The following is an 8,629-nucleotide window of genomic DNA, read 5'->3' as shown; positions in this document are numbered from 1 at the left end:
CCCAATACTGAGCCCTGGGGAACACCGCTCGTGACCGGCCGCCAACTGGATTGAACTCCATTTACCACAACTCTCTGGGCCCGGCCGTCCAGCCAGTTTTTGACCCAGCGCAGAGTCCACCTGTCTAAGCTGTGAGCCGCCAGCTTCTCCAGGAGAATGCTGTGGGAGACGGTGTCAAAGGCCTTACTGAAGTCCAGGTAGACCACATCCACAGCCTTTCCCTTGTCCACTAGGCGGGTCACCTGGTCATAGAAGGAGATCAGGTTGGTCAAGCAGGACCTGCCTTCCATAAACCCGTGCTGGCTGGGCCTGATGCCCTGGTTGTCCCGCACCTGCCTTGTGAGCGCCCTCAAGATGATCCGCTCCATGATCTTCCCCGGCACTGAGGTCAGGCTAACAGGCCTGTAGTTCCCCGGATCCTCCTTCCGGCCCTTCTTGTAGATGGGCGTCACATTGGCCAGCCTCCAGTCGTCCGGGACCTCCCCCGTTAACCAGGACTGCTGATAGATGATGGAGAGCAGCTTGGCTAGCTCCTCCGCCAGCTCTCTCAGCACTCTCGGGTGGATCCCATCCGGCCCCATAGACTTGTGAGTATCCAGATGACGTAGCAGGTCGTTGACCGCTTCCTCTTGGATTATGGGGGGTTCATCCTGCTCGCCATCCCTGTTTTCCAGCTCAGGGCGCCGAGTACCCTGAGGGTAACTAGTCTGATTGCTAAAGACTGAGGCAAAGAAGGCATTAAGTACCTCAGCCTTTTCCTCATCCTCGGTGACAATGTTCCCCCCCGCATCCAATAAAGGATGGAGATTCTCCCTGGCTCTCTTCTTGTCATTAATGTATTTGTAAAAACTTTTTTTGTTGTCTTTAACGACAGCGGCCAGGTTGCGTTCTAGCTGGGCTTTTGCCTTTCTCATTTCCTCTCTGCACGACCTAACGAGATCCCTGTACTCTTCTTGAGTCGCCTGCCCCTTCTTCCACAAGCGATAAACTCTCCTTTTTTTCCTGAGTCCCAGCAAAAGCTCCCCGTTCAGTCAGGCCGGTCGTCTTCTCCGCCCGTTCTTCTTGCGGCGTACAGGGACAGCCTGCTCCTGCGCCTTTAAGACTTCCTTCTTGAAGATCGTCCAGCCTTCCTGGACCCCTTTGCCCTTCAGGATGGTCTCCCAAGGGACTCTCTCAACCAGCGTCCTGAACAGGCCAAAGTCCGCCCTCCGGAAGTCCATGGTAGCAATTTTGCTGCCTCCCCTCCTTACTTCACCGAGAATTGAGAATTCTACCATTTCATGGTCGCTAAGCCCAAGATGGCCTCCGACCACCACATCTCCCACCAGTCCTTCTCTGTTTGTAAACAGCAGGTCGAGTGAGGCACCTCTCCTGGTAGGCTCACTTACCAGCTGTGTCAGGAAGTTGTCTTCCACACACTCCAGGAACCTCCTAGACTGCTTCCTCTCTGCCGTGTTGTATTTCCAGCAGACATCTGGGAAGTTGAAGTCCCCCACGAGAACAAGGGCCAGCGATCGAGAGACTTCTGCCAGCTGCTTGTAGAACGCTTCATCTGCCTCTTCATCCTGGTTGGGTGGTCTATAACAGACTCCCAGCAGGATATCTGCCTTGCTGGCCTTTCCCCCTCATCCTTACCCATAAACACTCAACCGTATCATCATCACAATCGTTGAGCTCTATACAATCGAAACACGCGACTAAGTCATATCTCTCCCGCTGCATATATCATTCTCTTAGATCATCAGAGTGAAGTCCAGAGGACAACTGTGAACTTATTAGCCATATGGTTGAAAACTAGGGAAAGTCTTTTAGTCTGGGTAGTAAGCCATTTTAAAGAGATTTGTTAATAGCCAAAGAATTCTGAAAAACATATTTATTCTCAGGATTCGGTAAAATTGCAAATGCCAATTTCATTTTGTCAAAATAGTTTAGACAAATTTATCTTTAAAAGTTCTATTTTCTTTTTAGGGTATCTTCAGGCATATCATCAAAAGTTATAAGTGAAAACTAGAAAATCTTGTAGAAAATACTTTATCAAATGAGAATTAAAGAAATGTTTTCTAAATAAGTGAAGAAAAGGGCAGGTTTCTTAAGTCAGAAGAGTTTTTTACAATACATCTGGAAAATTTAAAATGGCTTTTGTTTTCAGTATTTCAGTATTCCTGAACTTCCTTCTCAGTCATATGTTTAAATATGTACTCTTGCTCATTTTGCATTTAGGAGAACTCACAAAGGAAAATACTGTGGAAATTACATTACCTGTCTGTGATATTTCAGCTTCTAATGTAAGTGGCAGTTGCTGTTTAAAACTTATGATCTGTCCCATTTTCAAGTTCGAAATGGACTAGCAGTCCACAGAATTAATAATGGTATTATGGCACTAGACAAGCACAAAATAAACTCCCTGCAATTGCCATTAAGCCGCACATGTAATGGCAGTCTCTGTTCTCCAAAGGGAAGAGGATCAACATATTTTGCCACTCCAGAAGTGGCAAGAAACAAAAGAGTACTCACAGTATATCGTGGGACTGAATTAAACTTATTTTCTATACTATGAGGGGTTTTTTGGTGACAGTTAAAGCATATCTGTATCAGTCCACTGCAGTATTTGGGAGACTACAGAATTGCAATCCTTATGCACTATATTTGGCGGAGGTCTTACAACTGCTCTTAAAACTGTCGTTATTGGTTAATATTTTCTATTACTGAATACCATCCAGTTCCTAGTATTGCACTCCTCAGTGTCACATAGTTCTTTCTGTCTAGCCTCCTGATCCATCCCTGATTTAAGCATTCTACTTGTTTATTGCTCCTAAGTCATGATCAGGACTTGATGAAACTTCAGCCATGATGAAGAAATAACATGAAATAGTTTTCTGTTAGGAAGACGAGGAACACCTTACTTCCTTTATCTTCATCAACTTTTCTTCTTCTTCTCCTCCTTCCTCAAAGTCCATATATGAATCAGAAAAGTACTTAATGTGTGGTCTTTGAGAAATCCTGCAAGTAACCTCCTAACACAACTATCTTTTCTGCACTCTGCTGCTTATTCTGTTACATATTCATCATCCAGGTGTTGGTTTTTTTTAATTAACCCAGGTTTTTTTTTCAGTATTCTATTGTTTTTCACATGCTACTTTCCATATACTCCACTGAGGTACACCTGGATGAAACCCATAAAATATTAGCTATCTTATCATAACTATATAAAGGATTTGTTTGATACAATATATTTTTTATTAAACTCTCTTGAATTTTCTTTCATTTTTCATTAGTTTCATTCATGTTTGCTTTAAAATTGGCTCTACAGAACTGCATGCTACTGAGATCAACCTAATGAACCTGGATTGCTTTTTGCTTATCTTTGATTATATAGTCTACTTTTGATTTTATAGCTATGTTAAAAATACTTGCTGCTAGACTTGAAATTCCTTAGAATTCTGCAATGGAAACAGTCTGCATCTTATCTATTCTTTCTCCACTACCTTTTGCATGTCTTCCTTAATGTACCTATGTGGGTATATTAAAGCTTTTTGCTTCCCTTACATCTGAATTTTCCTCTTCCATACCGTCATTTCTAGTAAGCCATATTTACATTTTACCAGCTATTGCAGGCATCCCAAGGGATATTCCTGAAAGAGCTGCTTTAAATAGTTTTGTCTGGAATAGTGCTTAGGGGAAGGAAAGATTGTGTACAAGTCATTCTTCTATATACAAGTCATATCCTGAACTTAAATGTTGGTCTTCATCTGAGGTTAACATTTCTGAGAAGCAGTGGGCTGGCTGTTATAACATGGGTCCTGCCATTATTTAAAAGAAGTTGCTCCTTGTTTGCTATCTTTCAGGCACACCCATTGGCTAATACTGCCAGTGTAAATAAGCCAAGATCTTAGCAAATTGTACAAGGATATAATAAACTTTAAGGATACAATAAACTTTAAAAAAAAAAATCATTGTGAAATAATATTCTAGTGGGATCACCAAGAACAAAATATGCATGACAGTGCATATTCCAGAGTCTTCAGGACTCTGGAGAAAGGACCAACAGTGATATGAATTCTTCCATTTGCTTTAGGGAGCATTTTCTTTTCCTCTGTATTCTCCTCCCTGATTATACATTCCCTGCTTTTAGTTCACCATACTAAGAATTCTTAATATTTGGTTCCCCACTGTATGCATTTTTCCATCAAGTTAAACCTCCAAGCAGCATAATTAAGAAATAACAGAGGTGTAAGAGGTAAAGTATCATCAGCATATAAACGTAGAGTTCCAGGGGGAGTTATCATAGAACCAATGAGAGAATCTCTGCCAAAATTATGAGAGAGCTGAGGGATGCAGCTCTGAAAAAGCTTATTGTCAGATCTATATTTCCCCCCCCCCCCCAATATTATGAAATTCCTCTAAGACAACAGTGATATCTTGCTGGTTGTTGGGACTTTTATTTACTTATAATTTAGCAATACAAATATATTGCTCATGTTATTCTTTATCATTTGTATTCCAGGAGTCTCTCAGGTTGCTCAAACTGGGCTGGGGCTCTCTTGTTCTTGGCACCTTACATTCATGTGGGAAAGGATGGCTTCAGTTCTAAAAAGCTATGAAACTAAAAGATGTTGATTGCCATTTCTGTTATGAATCATCTATGTTAGACTTCTTCCAAGCTTCTCTTTGTATATGTAGATAAGTAAATCTGTCTTGAACTATAGTCTATCATAGATGGAATTCAGCCTGCCAAATTTAGACACTTAGCAAGGCTTGAGAGATCAGACTGTGGGAGAAGGAATTTAGTTTTCCAAACATAGTCAGCCACATTTTGTAGACAAAATGTTAACACATTTGAATATTCATAATGAGCAATCCAGGATGAGCCATCACATCTAACTCAGGTACTTTTCCCTCCCCACTGTCTGTATAAGGAACTTAGATGTCTCAAATGATGATTCTTTCTCAAAAATCATTACATCTCCAGTAGTGTAAAGAAAGTTCCTGCAGCTAAAGTCCTTAGAATCCACTTTGTTACCTCTTTAGTATAGACATTTAAAGGAGAGAGTGCTGATTATCCTTTTGCTTAGGATCTCCATGGGCCTGCAGAAAATGGGAAATCCTAGTCTCTATGTATTATTGAGCCTGAGAGGGTAGAATCCACATCCAAGAGAGTTTTCTGACCACAGGAGTGTGAGGTGTTCTGCACCAGATTCCACATTGTCTTGGAGGTGGTCTCCTAGCAGCCAGGAATACAGGAATGTGTGAGTCAATCAGCCTTAGGGAGATTAGGCAAGTGGTAGCTTGGCATTACTTGATAGTTTACAGTAGGCAGGTGGGACTGGGAAGACTTTCAGCACAGATCAGGTCTTGATGCAGAGGCAGAGAAGAAGATACTCAGTTCACTTTAGCTGGTACCTCTGGCTATGTGTAGATGTCCACTGAGCAGCCCAGATGCTTTCCAGATAAACAGACTTAGATGATGCTACGCAGGAACGGTTAGGACCTCTATGACAAGGTCTTTTGGTAGCAGCAACATGGGACTCTGGAGAAGGCTATTCATTTCAGCTTTCTGTTCTTTTAATGCAGTAGGAAAAGATTAAGAAGAACAGAATGAAAGTTTGTGTTATTTCCTCAGAGATAATGCTGGCTTTTGTTACACAGATAACATTCTATATAGTAAAAGGGGCATGAAATATAGAATCAAAAATTGAACCCTCTGTCATTTTCTGTTGTCTGAAAACTTGCATGGTTACTTTTGGCTGAACTACAGTATATTAAAGTCTGCACAGATGCACTTTTGTCACAAGAATGCTATGACACTATCTATTCTTAGAATATGAAGGCAAAGTGAATGTGAAGGATGTGAGAAAGATGCGCATGTAGCCTAGCCAACAGCAAGGAATAAATATTCTTGGCCGGCAACTGTACTGTAAAGGTTAAAAAATCAAAAATATGTTATGTTATTTGCTGGAAATGTTTGAGGCTGGGTTATTAAACAGCAATTGAAATGACTAGAATAACAGTAAAATGCTGTTTGATTTTCTAATTATTGTTGAAGAATGCATCCTGAGCCCAACCTCTGTGGATCCTCTTTTGAACCCACTGCAAATCATGGTTTTTCTCATGCATTATACATTAAACCCGTATGGTAGTGTGAGGTGGAGGTTCTCTGGGGAGAAGCTCCATGCTGCTCTTTGCACTCCAGGAGCGAGAAACAGTAAAAAAAACAAGAAAAGAGAGAGCAGAAGGGAAGATTGCAGGAAGGTACATAACTATGTTAATCGCTACTTTAAGGCTGCCTTATTTTAAAAAGAAATGAACTCTTCTAGGAAAAGACCATTATTTCCTTGCCACTTATGACTTTTTTTTTAACCAGAGATGTTTTTAAACTCTGATGATGTTGTACCCTGTGCCAATTATAATAAACACCTCTGCTCTGTCTGGTGCCAAGATAAGCGTACAGATCTGAGACAGTTACTGTATGGCACCAGCTTATGGAGCAACGGTTTCATTTTTACGTGCTATTAGCTTGGCATTTATTAGGTATATATAGTCATCTACACAAAGAAGCCTGGGTTTTATTTTTGTTCAGATACTTTCATGGAAAATCAGAGGCTGCAGTAGCATCTTTACATATAACTGAGAGGAGTTGGGGTTACACACAAAGATGCTTCAAGAGAAGAATTTAATGCCTTTTTAAATCATAAGATAGTAGAGAAACTTCAAAATTAGCTTCCTTGGCTAACCTCAGAAAGATAATGAATACTACATAGAGAGGAAGAATTAAAACTTTAAAAGCAGCACCTCACATTATTTTATATGCATCAGTTGTAATTATGAGGAAAGGCTGGAAAAAAATCCTTCTTGTGAGGTACCTTTATTTCCTCCGGTACAAAAGAGAGCAAAATATTTTCCAACTTGGCTAAAGGAGGAAGAAAGTTTGGGGGCATATAAATGTGATAAGTATTAATTTTTCACTCCTGATCTTTTATTTCTTTCTCATTTCATCTTGGCTTTCAACTTCACAAGGTGGAATCCTAGATTTTCATCTTATCCTGTCTACCATAAACTTGAATACTTATGTTCCTTTTTTGTTCAGGAGATAAACTTCATTTAAAGACCAGCATTCCCTGCTGACCCCGCTGTTTTGAATAAATGCTGACAGGGGCAAAATCTCCCATTCCTTGCTGAAAAGAAGAACTGCCTCCATTAATGATGATTAAACGTGTCAGGAAAAGTAGCACGATGGGAAATGCAACCAGTGAATTTGATATTGTGGGGATCTTCTGGGAAATTAGAATGGGACCAATTTTTCTTTTCCTTTTCAATCTGTTCTCTTGCAATGAGAAAACTTTCATTCAAAAGATTAGTGAGGGCAACAGTACTATGCTTTCCGTCTTCGGCACTGGCAAAAGTGAAGGCTATTAGGCCTCTTGGCTGAAAACAGCTGCCACAGCAGGGGTATAGCAAGAAGAGGAATGCAGCCACTTACTAAATAGTGTAATCCCTTCCATATGTTCTTGGGCTCAGTCATCAAAATATGGGAAGAAGAACTCTGTAGACCTCAGAAATGGACTGTATTATGTGAGGCAACCAGATTAATTTAAGATTACAAGCACTGGATTTTTCATACCTTAAATGTCCATTGTTGCCTGATACAAAACTGTTGTGAAGCTTGTTTGAAATAAACACTTCAGTATGCAGCTATTTAGGAGGGAAAAGGAAGATATATACTAGAGTATAGTTTCTACTAAAATTAGGACATTGAAATGGTCTATATTTTTTAGTGAATGCTTGCAGATCTGACTTACATCTTGACTCTAAAATGATCCTTGAAAATATAATTGTTCAAATTTAAAATACTCTGCAGCAATTCAATAAAAACTTCGAGCCTTTCCCTGCTGTTTGAAAGCAAAACCAGGCTATTATGAACTTGAACACTGTTTCTGCTTCTTCTAGTGAACGCTGCCACCTGTTATATTACCTGTGCATTACCACATAACATATGAGAGCTGTTGTCGTTACTTTGTCATACCAGCAGTTTTGTTTCTGGGTTTGAACTGGCATAACTTGATGTGCTAGTCTCAAGGATTCGGTCTGTCTATAACAAGCAGATTTTAACAGATTTTAAATCCTGTTTCTTTTATAAAACACTGAAGTCTACAGTTGAGTGTAGTAGTCGCATTAACTCCTATAGGTTGAGTCATGATCTGTGGAAATGGTTAGTTATTAACTGAGTGGGCACATAAATATGAGTGTTTTCATATGGCAATTTCATGTGTGTTTTTTTCCTGTGTGTTGTAGTATTTGCCCACTGCTTTGTGCAATGGATTTGAATCATCTGGACTAAATTATGTTACTTTATCTATATTTATAAACAGTGAAAAAATTACTTTATAGGAATATTCTGAATGTCTTCACTCTCTAATATTTATATTTATTCTAATCTCCTGTCATATGTTCTTCTAATAATTGGATAAACTGCACGGGGTAAAGAATGAACAAATAACCAAAAAATGCAGAATTGTTTGGCCTAAAACAACAAGGGTTGTAATGTCAAATATTGTAGCTGTAAAAGAAGGAGAACTTTCATAGTTCTGAATTACCTTTTTAGAATAGAATAGAATAGAATAGAATAGAATAG

The sequence above is a fragment of the Pygoscelis adeliae genome, unplaced genomic scaffold (assembly GCF_000699105.1).
Source record: "Pygoscelis adeliae isolate BGI_AS28 unplaced genomic scaffold, ASM69910v1 Scaffold164, whole genome shotgun sequence".
Lineage (NCBI taxonomy): Eukaryota > Metazoa > Chordata > Aves > Sphenisciformes > Spheniscidae > Pygoscelis > Pygoscelis adeliae.
This window is presented reverse-complemented; position numbering follows the sequence as displayed.